The following is a 24623-nucleotide window of genomic DNA, read 5'->3' on the forward strand; positions in this document are numbered from 1 at the left end:
TAGCAATTTTCAAACACACCGGGCAATAGTGTTAACTACAGTCATCAGATTGTACATTACTTCTTACTTACAGAATTCTGACTACATCTTCCACAGAGTGGGATTTTGCCAGTGATGGTACAGTTTAAGTGAAAGTTAATGCTCAACTTGGTTTCAAGTCCTATATTTGGGGCACCCCTCTGAGAACTTCCCAAATCACCTGACACTCCCCGAGGTGGGGAGATCCAGTATGACTGAGCAAAGCCAAATATAAGGAGAGGCTGACCTCATGGATCTGTTATGCCTTGTCCCTATTTCTGGGGCCCAGGATCATCCTCACTTTTTTGACAATAGATCTACTCCGCTGAGTCACATGTAACTGAAACCCCCATCTGCAGTTTGTCCTGCTTCTTGTTGGAATTCAGAAAACCTAAACAAGGGGCAATATTCTCAGCAGGTAATAGAGGGAAGGAGAGGTGGATAAGAAGCATTCAGGAAATATAAAGACAGAAAGGAAAATACGGGCCTAAGCAATAATTACTGAGTCGTAAGTCTAGAGAAATTAAGGCACAGATCTGCTTCCCTTTATATAATCGCGGTGTTAATAAATCTGCCTGTAGATCAATTCACATTTCAAATGCAACAGGGAACTGACATTGAGCAGAGTTTGGATGTAGTTCCTTTTGTATGGTGGAGCATTTGTCTGTAATGTTAATAACTAATTTTCTAATCTAGTTTATAGATACCATAGATATTCCCCTACGGTGGCTTTGAGAGAAGATGTAGGTGTCTCATCAAAGCATCTTGCCTAGGAAATTCCCTGGTGGTCTAGTGGTTAGGATTCGGTGCTTTCACTGCCGTGGACCCGTGTTAAATACTGTAAGATGCATGACACAGTCACAAACAAACAAAAGCCTTGCTGAGCACACAGTTAGACAGAACAAATGCCCTCCTGGTTGCCCAGATACTCTGCCAGGTTGGAAATATCCCTTTCAGTTGGAATGATTAGGGGAGGCTTTGGTAAAATTTGAACTAGGGTTTGAAAGTTAGGTAGGATATTGGTGGATGGAGAAAGAGTAAGGACTTTGCAGGCAGAGGAGAACCCCAGAGGAGAGTAAAAGTTCAGTCAGGCAACCTCAGTTGGCCATAGAGTGAATGAGAGAGAAAACGAGAGGACAGAGGCTCAGACGATGTGCTGGGGGGTGGAGTAGGGGCTGGGGAAGGGGATGCACAAGAGTTTAAGGAGTTTCACTTATGGAGCAGTTAGAAGCTTTTAGGCAGGGTGGGCTGACATAGAAAGAAACAGAGAAGGGAGACCAGTAAGGTCACTACATATTCAGAACCACGAAAATGGTCTTTAGGGTAAAGGTGGCAGTTAGAACAACCAAAGGGCCAATTCTAGAGACTCAGAACTTAAAATTTTAATTGGCTCCCATCTACACCATCCACTCAGTGCTCCCAGTATATATTAATTAAACCCCTGTGAATAAACAATCTTTAGCTACTTTCTTTTTGTATTCATCTATAACACACAAGGACTTCCCAGGTGGCACGAGTGGTAAAGAACTCACCTGCCAGTGCAGGAGACGTAAGAGACCTGGGTTCAATCCCTGGGCTGGGAAGATCCCCTGGAGGAGGGTATGGCAACCCACTCCACAATTCTTCCCTGGAAAATCCCATGGACAGAGGAGCCTGGTGGGCTACAGTCCACAGGGTCGCAAAAAGTCGGACACGACTGAAGTGACTTAGCACATAACACACAACAGTTTTGAAAAATTGTGAGCTATGCAAATAAAAGCTTTAAGACAAATTCCTGTCTTTTTAGTACATGACAGCGGTCCCCAAGCCCTTATGCATTTAAAGCCTCCCACTGACTGTCAGGGCTTAAATTAGATGTTGGGGAGACCAGCTAAGGACAAAGCCTAGAGATTGGCTGACTGAGAGGATGAAAGCCTCTGCTGCTAAGTCACTTCAGTCGTGTCCGACTCTGTGCGACCCGATAGATGGCAGCCCACCAGGCTCCCCCGTCCCTGGGATTCTTCAGGCAAGAACACTCTGGTCAGTTTCAATCTGAAGCAGTGTTATCCAGGTGAGAATCTCCAGCAGGAACTTAGAAATCCAGATCTCAAACTCTATACAGTGTAACAGTGTTTGACAAACAAGATAAAAATAACTTTATAGGTGAAAATGTTTTCTAACGCGGTAAGTGAAACTTCATCTAATTTAAGATTTTATTCTTAGGGTGAAGATAATAGATGTGAATGATCCTTGTTAAAACAAAAAACCCCAAACCCTTCAAAACCTTGCACTACCTTATTACTACTAAGTTAGCCTTAACTCAGTTGTAAGTCTTAGCAAACTGAAGTAGATTTGCCAAGAATTCACCTTGATCAAAAACAAAACAAAAAGGTGAAAAGAAAGCAGGTCGAAAGAAAGCAGATCCAAGGAAACTGATCTGCAACAAGGGGAATCATTTCGGGAAATTCAGGGGAGAGTCAGGGTGCCAGCGATAAGAGGGGCAAGCCCGGGGAGGTTTTGAGGTCTGGGGTGGACTGGAGGGATGGCCATATGGAAACTCGCCCAGAACGTTCCCGAGACAGGACATCACTCCAAGACGTCAGGGGGATAAAAGAGGCAGCGGACCTGGGGGCGGAGCACCCAGCCCCTTCTCGACCCAGGGAGCAACCAAGCCATCCTCCCAAGGGAGGAGACCCCTCAAACAAGACAAAGGCTCCAACCGCGACAGGAGACCCGCAGTGCGCGTGCGCCAAGGGGCGCGCGTGCGCGTTGCGGTCAGCGCCGCGGCCCAAGTCGTGGGAGGAGGGGAGACCCTGGACGGGAAGCGCCGAGAGGAGAGAGCAGGGAGGCGGGGAAGGGCCGAACCTTGGGGCGCTCGCGCGCGCCCACTGGTGGCCGGAGGAGAATACGCCCACCGAGGCCTCACGGCCCGCCCCTCCCCTGGGAAGGCTCGCGCTCCCGCGGCTCGCGCCTGCGCCGGCCGCCGGCCGCCGGAGCGCGCCCTCTCCGCTCGTGCGCGCGCTCGCAATCTCCGCCACCCACCAGCTCAGGCACCAGCAGCAGCGCCGCCGCCGCCGCCGCCGCCCACCTTCTGCCGCCGCCACCGCAGCCACTTTCTCCTCTGCCTCCCTCTACTGTCCTCGCCCTCTCGACTATCAGGTAAGTGCGAGGCTCCGAAATCTGCCTCCCGGTCCGCCCGGCTGCACCTGCATACCGCCGCCCCTCTCCTCAGAGATGGGTTTCATGAGGTGGGCATTGGTCGGGGGCAACGGCGGCGGCCGCTCCTTGCGCCCTCTACGCTCCAGCGCTGGGATTGGGGTGACTTGGAAAAGGGACCTATGCAAGGGATGCACGCGCGTGTGTGTGTATGTCCTGTGTGTGTGTGGGGGGGGGGTGTCTACAAGACCCGCTTCACGCGGACCCGGCAGAGGTTGTGCCCACAGGGTGGGGCGCGGATGGCGGTGATCTGGGGGAGGGGGCTGCTATGCACGCTCGAACACCGTCTTTTGCCGCAATGGGCGTGTGATTCTGTGGGGGGTGGGTGGAGAGGAGTCCAATGACGACCCCCGAAACCTAACCTGTAATCCAATTTCTCTGCCTCGGTTTGCAGACAAGGTATTGATCGATTTCTAGAAAAGATGACTCCCTGCCTGCCCCTCCCTATCCCTCCCCGGCCCTGATTTCAGCCGGGCTTTCGCGGCCCTTGGTTTAAGGCGGTGGCCCACCCTCTTCTCGTTTTCCTCCTTCAGAAACCCGCAGGGGACATTTGGGGGCTGGGAGTGAAATCGGGGAGATGGGGAGGGGTCTTGGCGCTGTCACTTTAGTTGCCCTTCCCCCTGCGCGCGCCTGGCACCGAGACGCGAGCAGCGCAGTGCCCGAGAGAACGTAGTGCGCGGATCCCAATGTGGAGGCTCAACAAGGCAGGGGTCACCTGGACTTGGGATATGGAAGGACTTCGCAGCTGCAGATCCCGGCTCGAGGGTGCGCACAGCCGCAGCTCCGCACAGACCCGCTCAGGGGCGGCAGGTGCATTTCGGGGCGGGCCCCTTTCTCTGCGCTCTGCGCCGGGAGTCCGGCGTGTGCGCTCCCTGCCGGAGGCGCGGGGCTGGCGCGCAGGGCTCGCCCCTCACTGCGGCAGTGGGTGTGGACCCGGGTGGGCGAGGAGGGGGAGGGTAGGCTGTGCCTCCTCCCACTTCCACCCCTGCTTTTTTCCCCTCCGATCGCGAGGTGCCATCTTTTTGCGGTGTGTCACGTCTTTACAGTGCCATGCCGAGCCGGATGGCTGAGCTTAGGAGGACAGGGCGGGGACTGTCATTAAGGGGAAGGGGAGCAATCAGCGCTGAAATCTTGGCATCTTGTTGCCTGAGTACCGGGGTCGTTCACCCGAGATCTTCCTCGCGGGCTTGACTGCTTTGTGTGTAGGGCTTACGTGATCTGTGTTGCCAGCCCTGATTTTTGGCTGTTATTCTATGAAGGTGTTTAACCAGAGCTCCCGCCCCTCCCCCCGCTTTTTGCCCCTCATTTCCGAGCCCTTTGTTAGATCTCGGAGCTCGCCGGGGTCGAGGAACTCTAGTCCTCCCGGGGGGCACGCATGGACCGGGCGTGACCCCGCGCAGCCCTCTCCCAGAACCCGGGCGCGCGCCAGAAAGCCTCCGAGGGGCCGAAGGGGTGGGATCCGAGGTCCCTGCGCGCCTCGCGGGTGGCCGCAGAGGAACGATGCCCCTCCCCACCCCTGGAGCGTCTGCGGGCCACGCCCCACCCGGCTGCACGCCGAGGAGCACCGGCGATCCCCGGTGGGAGCTCGAAGGCGGGGCCCCTCTTCGCTTCACGCCCTGTTGCTTCGCCAGGAGGGAGATTGTGAGGAGGGGGCAAGAGGTCTTCTCGGGTGCTGCGGGCCACACCCATTTTATTAAGAGGACTAGAGGGGGGTCAGGGGGGAGGTTGTCAAGGAGACCACAAGAGCCGGGAGAATAGACCTTGGGGCGTTGCCCCGCCCCTTCCGAACAGAGATTGGGAACCTGGGATAGGCAGGCCCAGGCCCCCGGCCCCGGCTCCTGGGGGATGATGGAGGGAGACCTCCCCCGCAAGCCCTGAACCCATGGCTCTTATTGGACTCCGGTGGCTGAAGCCACCCAGATAGACATCTCTCGTGTTTTTATTATTGTAGTCGAATTTTATTTTAGAACTGTGCGGGATTTTCGCTTAAGAGTCCGAGTTCGCCGCCGCCTTGAAACCGGGAGGTGAGGATGGGGGAGGGGGCATTGGGGGAGGGGGGAGGGGATAGAGAGGCGAGTTCGGGCCCTGGCGAACATATCTGAGCCTCGCCTGCCTTCCATTTGCCGGATCCTGGCCGGCTTTCTGGTTAATTCTATCGCTGGAAACTGGTGCGAGGGCGCAGTTCTGAGAAGGGTGAGCATTTTAGGGGCCAAATTGTCTTCTCGAGCCACGCAGATTTATCTGAATAGGCGCGGAATGACTCGGTTGGGGATGAGAGTCTGCCCGCGCCAGGCCGAACCTTCCCGTGGCTTCAAGATCGAATCTGGTTTGGAGAGGTTCAAGGATCAATTCGAGCATCATCCCCGCCAATAGAGCTGGAGGAGAGATTCTGATACCAGACAGAGCGAGGGTCTCGGAGGGGCCCTGGGAACGGGGAGCCCGCGGCCACCGCTGCCCATGATGGACCTGGGGCAGAGAAGTCATCTCCTGTCGGTTGGGGGGAAAAGAGCCGGCAGAGGCGAGTGTCTTTAGCCCAGTACTAGAAACAAAGTGCAGTACAGGCTTCCGCGTTTTTACTCTGTTTTGCGGTGTTTTGGCGATTTGATGGGCCTCTGGGGTCTGCAAGGCCAGAAGGAGTTGTGAACAGGGGAATCCGGGGACCAGGAGATGGTCCTTCCTACGCTGATTCAGAAACTCCATCCCTGACTCTGGGCGCGCTTGCCTACCTGGGATCTCCAGGGATGCCCCGTTTGCGCCCACGCTCCGACGCTGAAGCGCTGAGCCAGCCGCCGCATCAGGGTTTCCCGGCACCGATTCGAGGGCCATCGACTCCTGTCCCGGACCTTACTGCGGGTGGGGGCTGTTTTAAGTCCGGAAGACCTGCTTGGCGTCAGGCACTCGGGACCATGGGCGGGTTTCTGGCTAGTATGGGTTGGGATGGTTGAGGGGACCTGTTGAGGGGACTGCCGGCCTGCCCCTCCGGGCCACTCGCCTTCAGGCTCAGCAGGACAGCTTCGGGTTTTTTCTGATCCTTGTCCCTCCAACTGACCTGTCCAACAACAAAAAGAGAAATGCCTTTCCTACCGTAATTAATTAAAGTATCATTTTGTGTTTTATGATGCTGCTTATGTTTGCCTGTATGTTTGCCCGATAAGAATTGCCTTCGCATTCCTCCATCTCTAAACCTTCCCCTAAATAAATAGCACACCTCCTCCCAGCGACCACTCCAGAGTGACTCTTGAAGCTAATCAATTTCTTGACCAACATTTGCTTCTATAACAGGTTATGTGTACTGCAATAACCTGGCTTGATTCTTGGGGTTCAACTTTGGACAGTTTGAGAGAGGCACTTGTCAGCTTTGCTGGTTTGGGGAATGAATGACAGTCAGGACCGTCTGACCTCCTCTGCACATCTCGGAAGGGTGTGGCTTTTGAGTGGTTTCTAGTATCTGGCACAGATCCCCTGACAGGAACAAAAGAAATGGATTATTCCCACAAATCACAAGAAAAAAAAACTTACAGTCAGTTTGATTGAAGAAGGGTCAGATTTATTCCAGTTGGGAAAATAGCCTCTTCTTTTGAGCATGTCCTTTGACCCACATGCTCTTTGAGAGCTGTGGCAGCCTGGAGATGTTACAGAATTGGGGTGCCCTTTGTTTAAGCTGAATTTTCCTTTTGCCCTTTTAACATCAATTCATGAAGCCCATTTGTTGAGAAGTTTAAGAAACTTCTTTTTATTCCACCTTTCCTCAGCATTTATGTATATGATTTGGGTGGCTCCACAGCTATGTACATGAACGTATGTTGATTTTCAATTAGATTGTGCCTTCCATTTAGTTAATTAGTACCTTCCTTAGGCTCACCTTGAAAAAGAATCACTCACAAACAAACAAAAACACCCTCAGGAGCTTAATACAGTGCTAGACATACAGCAGGTCTTTGGGCCATGCTCATTTAACAAATAAATGGATAAAATGGGAAAATGCAGGTTGAAAAAAGTGATGAAAAGAAAGCAGAATGGAAGGAGGGCCTTATTTGAGGTCATGTCATCAAGAAGTCTTGGGGGCCAATACAATACTGCAAAGCAATTATCCTTCAACTAAACATAAGTAAATTTTAAAAAAGAACTTTTAGGGGGACTTCCCCTGTGGTCCAGGGGCTAAGACATGGAGTCCCCATTGCAGGGGTTCGATTCCTGGTCAGGATCTAGATCCCACATGCCACGACTGAAAAATCTCACACCTGGCAGCTAAGACCTGGTGCACCCAAATAAATGAATTTTTTTTTTTAAATGAAACTTGGGAGAGAAATCCAATCCAGTTTGTCCCCAGCTGCTCTGTCAAAATGACACCCAGAACGCTGCCTGAGCCCCTCCTCCCCTCCCCTCCCCTCCTCTTCCCCGCCTTCCCCCTTCCTGTTGCCGGTGTCCCCAGCCTAGTCCCCACCACTCACTTTACCTTCATTTGCCAGATGAACGGACAGGGGAGAGACCACACTCCCCTCGGGGTAAGGAAGATCCTTTCCCCACCACCTCGTGCAGGAGGTCAGAGGGTCAGAGAGGGAAAAGCCGTTTTGCCTCTGCTCCTCCTTCCTCCCATTTTTCATCATTCCCCTTAGAGGACCCCCAACCCCACCACACCCCCAGAAAATCCCCCCTGACCACCCATTCCTAACTTTCCAGCCGAGGCGCTTCCACTAGACTTGGAGCTGGCAGGGGAGGGGCATTTCAGCCAGTGAGGGGAAGAGAACACCCCGGCGTCACCAGTGGGCTGCAGCAGAAAGAGGAATCCGACGTTCAGTTGGAACTGTCAGTGGCCTTCCTGTAAAACAGTGGTTCTCAACCCCTGGGGCCACTGGGATGTCTAGAGACACTTTTTATTTCCACAACTGGGTGGTGGGTGCTACTAGCATCTAGTGGATGGAGGCCAGGGATGCTGCTGAACAAGGCCCAGAGTGCCTCAGAGACCTGGCCGCAAAAGTCCTAGAGCCAGGGTTGAGAAGCCCTGCTACAGAAACACCGTTACCCTGGCACCATCATCTTAGTGGTGTCTTATGGGGCTTTCCTCATAACTCAGTTGATAAAGAATCCACCTGCAATGCAGGAGACCCCAGTTCAATTCCTGGGTCGGGAAGATCCACTGGAGAAGGGATAGGCTACCCCCTCCAGTATTCTTGGGCTTCCCTTGTGGCTCAGCTGGTAAAGAATCTGCCTGCAATATGGGAGACGTGGGTTCAATCCCTGGGTTGGGAAGATCCCCTGGAGAAGGGAAAGGCTACTCACTCCAGTATTCTGGCCTAGAGAATTCCACGGACTATACAGTCCATGGGGTTGCAAAGAGTTGGACACGACTGAGCGACTTTCATGTTCATGTTCCTTGAGTATCTTCTTGGAGTCCCTGTTCTAAGTGCTCCCTAGGGTGTGTGCTCAGTCGTGTCCGGCTCTTTGCCACCCCATGGACTATAGCCCACCAGGCTCCTCTGTCCATGGAATTATCCTGGCAGGAATGCTGGAGTGGGTTGCTATTTCCTCATCCAGGGCATCTTCCTGCCCCAGGGAACAAACCCAGGTCTCTCCACTGGTAGGCGGATTCTTTACCACTTGAGCCACCTGGGAAGCCCAGGTGCTCCCCAGAGATTACCTCATTTAATCCCCACAACAGCCCCTTTATGTAGGCGGGTTCTGTTAACTCAGTATTATATATGGGGAAACTGGAGTACAGAGAGGTTTAGTAACTCACTAAAGGTCACACAGCCAGTGAGTAGTGGAGCTGAGTGTCTGCCAATAGACTCCTTCCGTGTTCAGCTGCACGTGGGCTTAACAGGCAATTGTGGGTTAGCAGGAACCCAAGCACAATCTATAACATTGACCCAGTGGAATATTCTAATTCCAAAACCACTGACTCACACATGAACTTTTGTAAAGAGTCTCTAATTGGAGCACAGCCTAAAGCTCGGAATTTCGGCTTTGACAAGTGAAACAAGGGTTTCACTCAACCTCTGTGCCTGTTTATAAAACAGGGAAAATACCCTGGGGATCTTAAACCTCTTCCCCCCAAATCCAGGGTATTGGGACTTCTCGGTTATACAAAGGAGCAGCCAGGCCTTTTTGGCTCAAAGAAGGCTAGAAATCAAGATTAGGGGATTGTGACATAGACTCAGCTATGGTTAAAGTCAAGTTACTGAAGTTTTAGGGACATCTGATCCCCATCTTAGGTTCTGCACCTTGGAGAGGTTGAAGCTTTAGCAGCTGCCACTGGGACCCAGCTCTGAGCCTGCGGGTGTGAGAGGAGTGGGGTGGGCATAGGAAGGACTTCAGGCAAGAATCTCAGTCCCCCTCAGCAAAGGTGGGCCTGGGGGCTTCTCTGACTTTCTGGGGCCCAGGCTCTGCAGTAAATATTCTGTCACACTGTGGTGCAGAGGGGCGACCTGGAATCCTCCACCCACAGGACTCACTGCCACTCCACCCAGCTGCGATCCTGCTGCTTCACACAGCCTCCTGTGTGGGTGATTGGACACATACCACACACTCCAGACTGTCTTCTGTTCCCTTGCCAAAGGGATTGCTGTCCAAGGCTTCTTTCCCTGACTCAGGTGCCACGCTCCTGCCAGGTTCCTTCTCTGCATAGATGGCCCCCACCTGAGTGCGAGGAGACAGTTTGAGGCCAGCTCGGGGTGGTTTTTGAGCTTTGAGGGTTCTTTGATTAGGAAACATTTCATGGCGCAGTGGTAAAGAATCTGTCTGCCAATGCCGGAGACACAGGAGACATGGGTTCGATCGCTGGATCAGAAAGATCCCCTGGAGTAGGAAATGGCAACCCACTCCAGCATTCTTGCCTGGGAAATTCCATGGACAGAGGAGCCTGGCTGGCTACAGTCCATGGGGTCGCAAAAGAGTCAGACACAACTGAGTGGCTGAGCATAAGCACAGAATAGGGGTAGGAATCAGCTTCCACAAAATGCCAGCTTGAATGACCTCCAGGTGGATTATCTGAAATTGTTTTTGCTTGGTTGAGATTTCAATGGGCTCTGCACCTGCCCTCATCAGGAAGACTAAGATTTAATCCCCAAGAAATGCATTCTGTGCCTCAGCTATTCAGGGAAGGTTTGTGAGTGCCTGGAGGGCAGATACTGGCTTTCCCTGGGCAGGTTCCCCAGCTCAGGGCAGTGTCTTGCATGTAGAAGCTACATGTTTGCCCTAATGGTTGAGGATGGGGGCTTGAATCAGAACTCCTGGGTGCAAATCCCCCTTCCCTACTCACTGCAAGCGCTAAGCTGGGTTGTTTCGCCTCTTAGAGGGGTTTTTTTCTTCTTTGTAACGAGGTACAATAGTACCTATCTTGCCGGTTGCTATGGGGTTTAAGTGGGGTGATGTAGTGCTTAGCCCAGGGCTTGGCACATAATAATTCCTCATTAAATGGCTCCATGGCCAGCAACCTTCGAGTAGACTCTTGTGATTGGATCAATGTGCAAAGGCTCCTATTGACCCAGATGATGGAATCAGTTGAACAGATATATAGTTACACTGAGTGGGGATCAAGATAGAAGTAGGCTGTCCCATCTGGAACCAGGCAAGTGGTGTCATTTGAATGGAGGTGAAGCCCCCTGGAAAATCGCACACACCCATGTGTCAGTGTACACACAGAACTCTTGCCATAGGTGAGCAGAATGACTTACGATCTGTTGTCCCTGCTTCTGCCCTCTTCCTTCCTGAAATCCACTGTACACCAGGAATAGGCTGTGTACTGTACACACAAGCCTGAGCTGAACCGCCCTCTCTCCCACCAACTTGGGACTACTGGTGAGCTGGCTTAGCAGTTCGATGGCTTCCCTGATGGCTCAGTTGGTAAAGAATCCACTTTACCAGTGGAGACCCCAGTTCAATTCCTGGGTCAGAAAGATCTGCTGGAGAAGGAATAGGTTACCCGCTCCAGTATTCTTGGGCTTCCCTTGTGGCTCAGCTGGTAAGGAATCCACCTGCAATGCCGGGGACCTGGGTTTGACCCCTGGGTTGGGAAGATCCCCCTGGAGAAGGGAAAGGCTACCCACTCCAGTATTCTGGCCTGGAGAATGCCATGGACTGTATAGTCCATGGGGTTGCAAAGAGTTGGACATGAGTGAGCGACTTTCACTTCACTCCGATATCTTACTGTTCACTCATTGCGTAAACAGTGAGCACAGATGAGACTGAGAAAGCAACAGAACTAATGGAAGGCCGTTCAGGAGAGAGATTACAGATGAGATAATGAAGCAGTACTGAACTGGGTAAACTCGGAAGCAGGCTGATTCACGGTGGCAGCCGAGAGTCAAGTAGAAAAATGTTAAACAAAGCAAACTCGACATATTTTGAATCCAGGCAATGCCAAGCATCCAATAACCAGAGTTCTATCTGAATTAATAAATCTGATTATTAGTAAATCTATCCAGTGATTAAGACTCCATGTTTTCACTGCTAAGGGACCATGTTCAATCCCTGATCAGGGAACTAAGATCCCACAAGCTTTCCAGTGTGGCCAAATAAATAAATAGAAGAAGCCTTTTTATCGTAGCTCAGACGGTAAAGAATCTGCCTGCAGTGGAGGAGACCTGGGTTCAATCGCTGGGTCGGGAAGATCCCCTGGAGAATACTGGCTACCTACTCCAGTATTCTTGCCTGGAGATTTCCATGGACAGAGGAGCCCAGTCCACGGGGTTGCCAAGAGTCAGACACACTGAACAACTAACACTTTATCCATGAAAGTCATAACACCTTTTTTTCAAAAGTCATTAAATCAGAAACTCATAAAAAAATGATACCTATATTTTTCAGACGTTTAACTTAACCAGATAGTTGTTCATTCCCCCCTCCCCATCTTTTGCTGTAGAGCCCAGGCCTCTTGGTGTTTGGGTCAGCTAGCTGGAGTTCCTTGTCTTTTGGGCATAAGCAGCACCTGTAATGCATTGCCTAGGACTTCCAGCTATAGGAACAAGGGGTTACACTGTGTGTAATCTCAATGTAGAGTCTCGCTAGAGGTTTACTATATTTTCCCACAATCTTTGACATCCTGTTTGACAGCTTAAAAATTACTCACCTTTATGAAATCTCTCCAAAGTATTCAGCTTGGTTTTCTTAAAGCCAATGAATGATTTTCAGAATTCATTTAACACTTGAATGTAATCAGCTTGCACCATACTTAAGTGGTGTGACTATTGTAACAAATATGATGGATCTAGAAGGTTGACTGTGGTAGGCTGAGGCCCTGGCTATGGACATCAGGCCCTGGAGACTCAGCCCTGAGTATTTACCCTCCTTCATTTCTCCTTCTGGAAGGAGTGGGCCTACTGTGGATACTTTCGTGTCTTCCCTACATCTCCTGCCTGTCTTCCAGGACTAGCGTGGCATTTGGAATTCATTCACATAGCATCCCTCCTTAAGGGGATGTTGCAAAATTCTCCCCATAAAACTCAACATAAATTTTCTTGACCATGTTAACTCTCTTTAGTGAGGGAGTTTTAGATCAAGGTCCAGCAATTTTAAAAGGCATTTTTAAATCAGCACATTTGAATTAAATCTGAAGACGTTGATAATGATGTTTCATTCATGGACCTTTGGTCCTGTCTCCTCCACTGCTAAATCAAGCATTAAAGAGAAGAAGGACGTGAATTACCTCTGGTCCCAGCTGCAGGTTTTTCTTCCAGCCTATGGCCTAGTTTTCTGGTTTCCCTGGAAGGGTGGGTGATATTGTCTTGAGGCCTAAGCCTACGACAAAAAGCCTCAGGAGGCACTTTCATCCTTGTGTCCTCCTCCTCAGGACACAAAAGATACCAGAAGACCCCTGAGTCTACAGCTGCCTGTGATGTGATCCACAGCCAATCTCATAATGCCAAGAAGGGAGTGGCAGAAAGGACCAATTCATGCAATCATGGAACTGTGCTCCTCCCCCAGGATAAACGACAGCCCTTCCCCCTGAATTAGAACCAGAATTCTAAATTATGTGTCAACAGAGTTGTCTTGGATCAAATCCAGTTCTGTCATTGATTTACAAAGCATTTCAGAGAGGCTTATTTCCAATTGTTCTTGATTGAACAGTGATACCAAACTACTGGCTTACCTCATTCCTTCTCTCATGATCTCAAAAAGAGTTTTATCGGATAATTAATAATCTAAAGGCTTGAGGATTTCCATGGTGGTCCAGTGGTTAAGACTCTGTGCTTCTGATGCAGAGGGCACAGGCTTGATCCCTGATTGGGAAAGTTTTTTCATGCCTTGCAGTGTGGCTGAAAAAAAAACAAAACAAAACAAAACTATAAAACTCTTAGAAGAAAACAGAGGATAAAAGCTTCACAATATTCCATTCGTCAATGACTTCTTAAATATGATACCAAAAGCACAGTAAACAAAAGAAGACATTGACAAATTGGAACTTGTAAAAATTAAAGGAGCCAAATAAATAATATAGGCTTAAGCGCCCAAGGAAAGGTTATAGTTTACAGAATCTCTTTGGTTTTATATATAAATGTGAATACTCACTACCTTATTTATGTCTGGGTGTTTTATATTGGGTTTGCTGAAAACTGGTACAACTTTCAGTGCTGGTATTGGTAATGTGTCAGAATTTAAATCAATGTAAGAGTCGGACACAACTAAAGCGAGTTAACACACATACATGCACGGACACGTTGATAAGTCAAGCAAAAGTTGTCTATAAAACTGAAATAATTGTACATAACATACTACCCTGGGGCAAGATAATCTTCATGGTTTGCTTCATATGAAACCTGTCCCTTTCAAAGCTGCCACTTGCCAAGAACTGCCAGGAATAGCTGTTTGGAAGAGCCGCCTGCCCTTCTGCTGCTCATTTTCTGCCTTGTCTATTTGCTAAAAACAGGAACTCTCTGCTGGCCCCAGCCCACGGCACAGCAGTTCAGCTTCTGCCTCTGCTATCTCCATGAGACCGGCTTAGAAACAAAGGATTTCTCAAAACATCCCCAAATCCCCTTAAATAATGGGCTGATCATTCACAGACTCACCTGAACCTTCTCTAAACCTATTAATCTTTTCCCCAGGGTTAATCTTGTGGGGATGATGTGCCCCCTGGGGGCCTCTCCCTGGGCTCCTTTCTTCCTGCCCTAGGTCTGAAGGTCCTCCCTTCTTAGCAGCCAGGAGTGGTGGCAGCACTCTGTTCCCTGCAGAGTACTAATGCAGATGGAATACATTGAAATAAATCCCTTTCAATGTCACTAAAGTGCTATAAATAATTATGAACCAATGGCTTGATGTCTCATGAGAAATGCAGGGAAAAAATTTTTTTAACTGGCAGGATTCATGTTAGAAGTTGACAATCTGGGCCAAGCAAAAATCTTTTTAGAACATCTCCTTATCTGCCAGCGAGACTGAATTCCAAAAGTTAGGCATCCTTTATTTTGGTGGGGGTCGGGGGGTGGGGGGTGGTCTGTCACTGCTTGGCTTACCCAGCCCTGAGTATAATTGCAGCCTTCCTGTTTATCTACCAATTGTGGCCATAATTAAGATTCCCTGGAGGGTCAAGTCCCTGGAAGGACTTCCCCAGTGGCGCAGCAGATAGGAATCCACCTCCCAATGCAGGAGACACAGGTTTGGTCCCTGGTCTGGAAAGATCAGCCACACATACCTCAGAGCAACTAGGCCCATGTGCTGAAACTACTCAAGCCTGTGAACCTACACCCTGTGCTCTGCAACAAGAGACTAGCTCCTGCTAACCACAACTAGAGAAGGCCCTGGTTCAGCAACGAAGACCCAGCACAGCCAAAATAAATACATAAAGAGGGCTTCCGGAATTCCCTTGCGGTCCAATGATTAGGATTTGGCATACTTTCACTGCCAAGGGTCTGGGTTCAGTCCCTGGTCGGGGAACTAAGAGTCAGGGAATTAATATCCCACAAGCCAAGAGTTTTGGCAAAAAGGAAAAAAATTCCTGAACCTTCGTTCTTCCGTTTGTAAAATGGGATTATTCAATCTTCCTTCTGAGAATGGACGATAATGTGGCCTTTCTTCTCACTGAGTAATCACAGAACTAAAATACACCCATCTTGGAGAATTCCTCTGAGCTTTTCAGAAAACAAGTGCCGCAGGGATAGGGGTGAGGGCGCCTCCTGAGAGCCACAGTCCTGCACCTGATCTGAAGTCTCTCTCGGGCTGAGCCTGGCGGGTTATAGCCTCTGCCGCTTGCTCTCTCCTTTAGCACCAACCAGACGGTAAGTACAGACTGCTTCCCAGGGGTGAACGCCCAGGCAGCTGGGCCTGAGCCTGAATGCATGGACAGCCAGCCACAGTCCAGCCTGTACTGGTCTCATCTATCCCTTCTATGCAGGGGAAGCTGAAAGCCAGGTGCAGGACAGTGGGTGCGGTGGCTTTAGTATGACCTCAAGTGATATCCCACCCTGCCAGTGCCCCCTTGTTGGAGAGGGGCTGGGGCCTCCTGGGCTCATGCTGTGTCCCTCGCAGGGAATTAATTCCCTGGGAGCCTTTCTGTTTCCTCGGGGGGGTTTCAGTTTCCTCCTAGTCAAACAGGGACTTGGTTCCAAATCTCATATTCTAATTATGCCCTGGGGCAGCCTTTTCCCGCCAGTGTGTTTAGCACGTGCCAGGAATCGATTAAGGCAAGAGTGATTAAATTAAAGGCTGGAGTTGACTTTGATGGTATAATATTCTAATGGCTATTTGGTGGCAAGAGGCATGGTGCAGGCTCATTAATTGAACACTTGCACTTGGAATTTGAATTGAGCTGGTGCTGGGCTACAGTCTATTTGCTTTTGCCCTGGGAATGGAGGATTTTTTTTTTTTTTAATGCCAATAGTCTGGGAAGTATTGATATTTCTGGGCTGGTATGTTGCCCCCACCCTGACAACAGCCTGGCTCCTCTAATGAGTGGCTGGCTTTGACCATACTTAGTATCCCTACATCGTCTGCCTTTGTTTGCTGTCCCCAAAGCTGCCCTCACTATGCCATAGTCCCATCCACTTTGCTCCTTGGAACCGCCCATCCTGCAGTCCCCATATGGCAAACCGTGGAGTCTTACACTCTTCTTCCCGCCATATCCTGGAACCGACTTAACCATCAGTTTCTTCCTCTACATCACTTGGATCTGCTCTCCTTTTCCAATCCATCTGCACCAGTGCTGAAAGAAACGTCTGCCTTTATTGCTTCACCCCTGGATCATCGTGAAAATGATAATGAATTGCTTTCGAGTTCAGTTCTGAAATTGACGCCCAATCCCTTTGGCAGGCCATTGCCAAACTCCTCTTCCCAGAACAGCCCTGTCATCTGCCCTGCCCCCATCCAAGCATGAATCCACGATTACCTCTTCTGTCCCTTGCTGAGCCAGGCCCCACCTCTCGCTGCCTGCCCGCCTCCATATGCCACAACTTGGCCTCCCTGTCTAGTCCTACTGGTCCAGCCCCACCTTGGGCCATCCTGCCTCTCGGCTCCTTTGTATACATCATGCCCTTTCTGCTCCTAGCTCACCCACGGTACCTTTGTTGAGAACGTCCCTCTCCCTTCTGCTCCCCCTCTTTTAGTCACCCTGACCTTCCCTGATCACTCTTCCCTGAAAACCGCCCCCAGCTACTGCGCTCCACGAGATCCCAACATCAACACATTTCATTTCTCAGCAGTCCTCAGCACCACAGTGGTTAACTTAATTATTTTCCTTCTTGTCTGTGCTGCTTTCGTCTTTCCACAGGTGATATGCCCTCTGAGGGCGAGTCTTGTGTCTTGTGTGGCTTTCCTGCTCCCCTGGGTGTCTTGCCCAATCACAGAGCTGGGCACATGCAAAGCTCAAAATAATTATTCTTGATTCATGCAGCTGGATACTGTCAAACAGGCTGATGTCAGATGAGTTTTACCTGTTTAAAGTACCTTCTCCACCTCCTAGTACATGGTTCTGTTGTTCTACAGACTTGAAAATAAAAGTCATACTTCCTTTGAAATATTCTAAAATTTCTGCTTTGCCTTACTTCATTCAGGCCAACTTAACTGTTAGTCCATTATTTTGCTATACAAAGATGCTGATAATAATGGTAGGAGCAGGTGGCTTTAATTTTATTAAAAATATTGTTGCATTTAACCTTTATTCCTCTATGAGGCAGGGCTTACCATCCTGATTTTGCAGAGGAGCAAACCAAGGTTCAGAGAGTTCAGAGCTGGGGAGGCAGCCAGATGGTGCCCCAGTCCCAGAACCTTGTCTTGCTGTCTCCAGGTCCTTAGAGCCCCTGACCCTCCGCCTCTGATTCCATTCTCCACGCCAACAGACATGTCTTTAGTGCTAATGACCAAAGAAGCCGTGCCTTCCAGCCTCCGCGATCCAGTCATATGTAACATGAGCCCAGAGAAAATATTTAAGACTAAAAGCTAGCCTCTAAACTAGGCTGTTGCTTCATGACTCCGGTGACGGCAGAACCAAATTTAGTGTCGTGGGCAGGTCCACACTTATCAAATAGTGAAGCTCATTTTTCTTTCAGCTTGAAAAATGTTCACACTTACCATTTCCACGAAGGGGTAGGTGGGACCAAAAGACTGGAAAATGTGGTCCCAGAGGAACCCTGGGGTATAGACTAAATGACATTCAGGTTCCCAGGCAGTGACCCCAGGGACGAATTTAATTGAATGTGGATGGTTTTCCTGGGCAGACGAAGTAAGTCCCTGCTGTTAGGAAAAAGGGTTCCAGTGGGGAGGGGAGGCAAACCTATATCCCAAGCCACTCAGGGGTACTGCCTGATCCCCCTTAGTCAGCAATCGACTTTATTTCCCCCCAGGTTTCCACTGTGGCTCAGACAGTAAAAAATCCACCTGCAATGAGGGAAACCTGGGTTTGATCCCGGAGTTGGGAAGACCCCCTGGAGAAGGGAGTGGCTACCCACTCCAGTATTCTTGCCTGGAGAATTCCATAGGCAGAGGCGTCTGGTGGGCTACAGTCCATGGGGTCACAAAGAGTCAGACACAGCTGAGTGACTGAGCCCACGCACAGGTCTCCAGTGTAGCTCACATTCTAGAACCAGGAGAAGGGAGGGGGACCAGAGAAAGGAGGGACACACACCAATGAGGTTGGGGTCACATGTACCACATTATTTAGCGTCTGCAGCCTCACCAGGCGCTTTGATGATGTTGAAATACATTCCCACAGCCACCCTTCCATCCACCTATAACAAGAGTCAGTTCTCAGTTCTGTTCTTGCCTCCCACATTCTCCCTCAAATTAAAAAAAACAACAACACACACACACACGAGCTATAAAGCCAAGATACCATATGTGAGATCCCGCCCTAGTTTCTGTTCTGTTGTTTTTCTTTTTTCCCCAGGGGAAGGACAGGGATCATTTCAGTCTATAAATTGTTTTCGAGGTGAGTAGTAAATGTTTCTTCAAGAAAGTTCTTAAGGGGACTTCCCTGATGATCCAGTGGCTAAAACTCTGCACTCCAATGCAGGGGACCCAGGTTCAATTCAGGGTCAGGAAACTAGATCCCACATGCCACAACTAAGAGCTTGCATGTTACAATTAAAGATCTCGAATGCGGCAATGAAGATGGAAGATCACATGTGCTGCAGCTACGACCTGGTGCAGCCAAATAAACAACATAAAAAATATTTTTTGAAAAAAAAGAAAGAAAATTCTTAAAAGGACCCCAGACTGAAAGATGGAGTACATGGTGGTACTCAGCACTGGACTCGGACCTGGTTAGTTCTGTGGTTCTGGGCAGAAGCTGAGGGATGTGGCCCCTTTGCACATGGCCCTGGATGCAGAGCTAGGAGCACAGGAATGCTTGGACAGCCCAGGGCATGCTGGTCATATCTCTATCCTCAGGTGCAGGGACCTCATCCTCAAAGGCTGTGGCCATGTGATGGGCACCAGACCCTACATCACTGGGTCTCCACTGCCGAGACCCTTGGAACAGCCACCTTCGAGCGGAACAAACCCCGACCCCAAAAGGCCCAGTGTTTGCAAAGAACATTGGGTTGACCTGGCTTTCTGGATACACTAATATTGTTCTGATTTGGATGACTTCAGGAATGGTCTCTTCTCAGTTAAAAATCTGACTCATTTTCATGCAGAGAAAGACAAATACTGTATATTTGTTATATGTGGAATCTAAAAAAATAACACAAATCAAATAATTTATAAAACAGAAACAGACTCACAGACATAGAAAACAAACTTAGGTTTACCAAAGGGGAAAAGAGAGGAGAGGGGTTAAATTAGGAGTATGGAATTAATAGATACACAGCACTATAATCAGGCAGGGTGCAGGAAAGGTCAGTGGCACCTGAAATCACCTGGCTAGTTTGGGCTAACAAGGGATTTGAACCCAGGATTTCTGTTCCTCAACCCTGAGCTGCTGCTCTTAAGATCAAGTGCCGGGGTCCAGCCCCGGTGGATCCAGGGAATTTGAAGCGGGGACTGAGTCAGAGTCTGGGAAAGGACTATTTAATTAGAAATATAAAGAGAGATTAGGAAAGAATAGTATAGTAGGAAAATTTAGTGGAGAAAAGAGGCTGAATAACTTGGTTTATGTGGAGAACTAATAAAACCTCGAGACAAGAGGTTTGCACCATCTACCTTAGGCCACCGGCACCCGTTTGAATAGCGGAGGATGCCCCGCCTTGGGCTCCCTCTCGCGTGGGTCTTAGAAGCCAGGGCAAGTAAGTAGACTTGGCGAGCCTCCACGCTCCAGATGGGAATTCAGCCTGAAAAGGAAAGGGAGGGAGAGGGAGAAAGAGAGAGAGACATGGGGGAGCCAGATTTCTAAGAAACCAGTTCGAGAAGCTGGCCTGAGAAATTGGTCCGAGAAACTGATCCATCCTTTATTGTCCGGAAAGGCCTTTTATACTTTTGATTGTACATAGAGATCAGTGGATAATACAAAATTATGCAGCGTCAGCAGCCCTGACTCTTATGGAGACCAGGCTTTCTCTCTGCATTCCTAGCTGTATACACAACTCTTAGGTGATTTACATCATCTTCTGGCCAGAAGGCCAATTAACATTTTACGGCCCTTTTCTGATAAGGGTTTGTCAACCAGAAGACTTATTTGCCTTAATGGTGTTGTTCTTCCCAAAGTCTGGTGCCACTCTCAGAAGGCACTAAATAAAGTTTCATTCTTACATAGCAAGGACACAACAATTTATAACAATGAAAGAGGAGTACAGTGATTTATAACAAAGAGACAATTCATTAACTCAAAAGTCTAGTGTTGCTAACATGAAAACTACTATATTCCCTTTCTGCATCCTGATTACATTGATTAATATCCTCCCAGGTGCCTAAAAGATAAAGGATATGGAGGCCTGGCAGCAGTCATTGACTCAATAGTGAATTCTTAGCTCTTTAGAAAAGGCTCTATATCTTTAAGATGCTTTAAGCTGCATGCCTCTCACGGATGGGGGGCTGTATACAATCACAAGTTGTAAGAGTCTCCAACTGTTAGGCAAGTTAGAGGGCCATCAAAGGGGTTTGAGTTGAAACATTCTTTTCCTATGCAGGAGAATAATTGGAGCTCTAGGTTAACTTTTTCCAGAGAAAGGTGGTCGGGGATAGCCCTCTGTACTGTCAGAAGAGTATAGTATAGCAGACAGTAAACAGATTTTGGTTTCAGGGTAGATGCTCAGACAGAGGACCCCTTGAGACCTAACTCACCTTGCCCGTCAGGTCTTTCCGCATGACCTTGTCATGGGTGGGATCTCCTGTGCTGGCTCCCAGCATCCAAGCCTCACCCTGACTTCTTCATTCACTGACTGAGTCTGAGGGGTCCTGCCGGTTAGTTCAACTGCCAGTGCCTGGGCCGAGGGGAAAGAAGAGACACTGCTTTTCCCCCAGCAGGGACAAAGAAAAAGTTCTTTAAAAATGTATTTTATAGAAGTATAGTTGATTTACAATGTTGTGTTAATTTCTGCTGTACAGCAAATTGGTTTAGTTATACATATACATTCTTTTTCATATTTTTCCATTGTGATTTATCACAGGATATTGGATGTATTGGGGCTTCCCAGGTGTCACTAGTAGTAAAGAACCCACCTACCATTTCAAGAGACATGAGACTCACGTTTGATCCCTGGATCTGGAAGGTCCCCTGGAGAAGGTTATGGCAACCCACTCCAGTATTCTTGCCTGGAGAATCCCACGGATAGAGGAGCCTGGTGGGCTGCTGTCCATAGTGTCGCACAGAGTCAGACACGACTGAAGCAACTTAGCATGCACACATGCATTGGATACATTGATAGTTCCCTGTGCTACAGAGTAGAACCTTGTATATATGCATTATATATATATTTTTTATATATGCTTAATTATATGTATGTATATTTCCATTACATGTCTATTCTATATATATGATAGTTCGCATCTGCTAATCTCAAACTCTCAATCCATCCTTCCCTCACCCCCAGAAAAAGTTTTTGACCTTTTTTTAATAGGGTAGAGACCTGGAATTTCAGTTTGAGGGCTTGCGTCTTGCCATGACTAGATGAACAGATTGCTTTTTTCCTCTTATTAAAAAATCCTGTCCATCATAAGAAGTGTTTGGGGGATGGGCATAATTTATCCCCCAGTGTGCTCCTGCACCAGTTAATAGGGAGCAGGAGGCAGCTGCAGGTGAAGGGTGACATCACCAAGTCTGTGCAGCCTGAGGCAGAGCCCATGATGGAGGGGTTGGGGCCAGAGGATCTGCCTCACAGTCACTCATGTTTCCAGGATCCAAAAAACATGGAAACAGGAAACAGCTCCATCACGTTCAGACAGCCCTGGCTAAGTAACACATCTTATAATACAAGTTATTTTCCCCCAAACTAAAGTCTAAAAATAGTCACTTGAATTTAAAGATAATTAGTAAATTAATTAGGTTTCTTTCTATACCACTAGTTTTGAAGCAAGCATTAAAATTTTCTGCTTTCGCACTTCTGGGGTCCATTATTTTGTGTTTAATTTCCACAGCTTTGTCTGATTCCATTTGGAGGGGCTTCCCTGGGCACCAGGCTCCCTAATGCATTCATCTCTCAGGCGATGTTTTATTCATCTTTGTATCTTCAGGGCCTGGCACCGTACAAGGCACAGAGTAAATGCTCGGTCGCTGTTTAGTGAATGAATAAATAGATGAATAAGTGAATTCAACACTGATTAAAACTTTAAGATTTCTCTTAAAAAGACCCGAAACCTGGGAATTCCATGGCTGTCCAGTGATTAGGAGTTGGTGCTTTCACTGCTGAGGCCCGCGTTCAGTGCCTGGTCGAAGAGCTAAGATTCCACAATCCAAGCAGTGTAGCCAAAGAGCAAAGACTTGAAAACAGAAAGAACAGAACATGTAACAGAAACATAACTTGTGTGTCTGTTCATCCTCTGCCTTTCTGGAGGATGGAGGGGTACACATCTGCATTTGGTGTTAAAAGGGGAACCGCATGTACTATGCCATAATCTTTTTAAAAGTGAAGTCTTTAAATTAATCTAAGCTTTTGGATCCTCTGTGCCATTTCCTTCTCCAGGGGATCTTCTCCACCCAGGGTTCGATCCCAAGTCTCTTACATCTCCTGCATTGGCAGGCAGGTTCTTTGCCACTAGCGCCACCTGGGAAGCTTAAGCTGTTGGATTCTCTTGGAAACCAGGATGCCGCCATAAACCATGAGCCCTACTTCAGACCATTAATGACCAGCCACGACCCTACAAGCATAGCAGGAAGGGCAGTGAGCCGTTCAAGACAAACCCCTTAAATCTCTGCCATTTCATGAGCAGAGGCTCCAGCCCAGGTAGGGCTGTCAGTATTAGCAAATTAAGACACAGGATGCTTAGTTAAATTTGGATTTCAGATAAACAACCATTTTTCAAAAAAATGTATGTGTGCTGGGCTACATAATCCTCCTCCTCCAGGAGATATCAGATCCAAGTCTGAAGAATCTGTGAATATGGCCTTGTTTGGGAAAAGGATCTTTGCAGATGTGATTAAATTAAGGATCTTGCAATGAGATTGTCCTGTATCATCTGGGTCCTAAATGCAATCACATGTGTTTTATAAGAGCCAGGCAGAGAGAGATTAAAAATGTGGAAGAGAAGATGATGTAATGATGGAGGCAGAGATGAGGGTGTTATGGATGCCTGCAGCCATCAGCAGCTACAAGAAACAAGCAAGGGATTTTCTCCTAGAGAGAACACGGCCCTACCAACCCCTTGCTTTCAGCCCAGTGATACTGAGTTTGGACTTCTGGCATCCAAACCTCTGAGTGAATAAATACCTGTTGTTTTAAGCCACTCGGTTTGTGGTCGTTGGTTACAGCAGCCACATTGTATTGGAAACCAATACAATTAAATATGTCCCATGCAAGATTTGGGACATACTTTAAAAAAATTATTTGTTGTTTATCTGAAATTCAAATTTAACTAGGCATCCTATATTTTACCTGGCAATCGTCACTCCCAGGACCAAAGAAAGGGGCTTTTGAATTTGCAAGAAAGCTGGTTGAGGCTGTCAGGAAGTAGACCTCCTTATGCTTGGAGTCTTTGTAAGCACAGTCCAACTGAACCAATTTGAACTTTTACTAACTACCCTCTGGACAAAAGAGGGGGGAGCAATTAGACAGGTGTTAATGATTTATTTTTTCAACAGTCATTTGAGCACTTCCTATAAAACAGAAGTTCTGTGTTTAAGGGTGGAGGAGTTAGCCATTAATCCGGTGCATCTAGGCTGAGTTACAAACCATTCCAGCTACATCACGTGACACATGGCCATTAGCAGAGCTTGAGTGATGCTGCAGTGCGCTGCTGACACTTGAGCCGCCCCTGGGAATCTTGCGCCCTTTCATTGTTGGGTGGGTGGGAGGCGGTGCCAAGCAGAACAGCTGGGTAAATCCCAGTTGCTGAAAGAGAGGACTTCACAGACAGACCTGAAATGGAGGGAAGCGGGTGGATGTTGCAGGAACAGCTGGCTCTGGGTTCCCAGAAAGAGCTCTCGATGGAAGTAGGTACAAAATGTCTCCATCGTGCCCTGTGCCCTCACACCCTAACATGAGTTAAAGACACACTGGCCCGTTCTCCCATGCACAGAGGGCCGCCCCAACCAGGCTTGGACATCTGTGTTCAGACTCAGGCTCAGGCTCACGGCTGGACTTCTCCAGCTTACTGTCAGGCTCTCTGAAACCTGGACAGTCCCTGGATCCCTGGGCTTTTAATGATGCTCCGAGAATCCATAGTGTTAGAGCTTCAAGGAGCCTTGGGTCAGCCAGAATAGGCAGGGGGTCCTAGGATACCTCAGAATTGCCCCAGATGCTTTACCAAAATATCCATGCCCAGGAAAAGAAAAAAATATATGGTTTACAGGAAGAAAAAAAAAAGTGGGTGGGATGTAGAGTGTATTAGTCTCTCAGTCATATCTGACTCTTTTGTGACCCCACGGACTGTAGCCTACCAGGATCCTCTGTCCT

At 48.6% G+C, this 24623-nt stretch overlaps 1 protein-coding gene across 20 annotated transcripts in view; it reads left to right on the forward strand.

Annotated features, from left to right (window-relative positions):
- The window catches only part of MAPT (microtubule associated protein tau), a 122123-nt gene continuing 100490 nt past the window's right edge, over positions 2991-24623 (forward strand). For 4 of the 20 annotated variants that reach the window (XM_018065295.1, XM_018065298.1, XM_018065297.1 and 1 more), the window contains exon 1: positions 3001-3156. The gene's annotated coding sequence lies outside the window, so the exon portion shown is untranslated. Of the gene's footprint in view, positions 3157-24623 lie in introns of all 20 variants that reach the window. The other 16 variants (XM_018065293.1, XM_018065296.1, XM_018065294.1 and 13 more) reach the window with 9 other exon arrangements.

Source organism: Capra hircus, chromosome 19, assembly GCF_001704415.2.
Source record: "Capra hircus breed San Clemente chromosome 19, ASM170441v1, whole genome shotgun sequence".
Taxonomy (NCBI): domain Eukaryota; kingdom Metazoa; phylum Chordata; class Mammalia; order Artiodactyla; family Bovidae; genus Capra; species Capra hircus.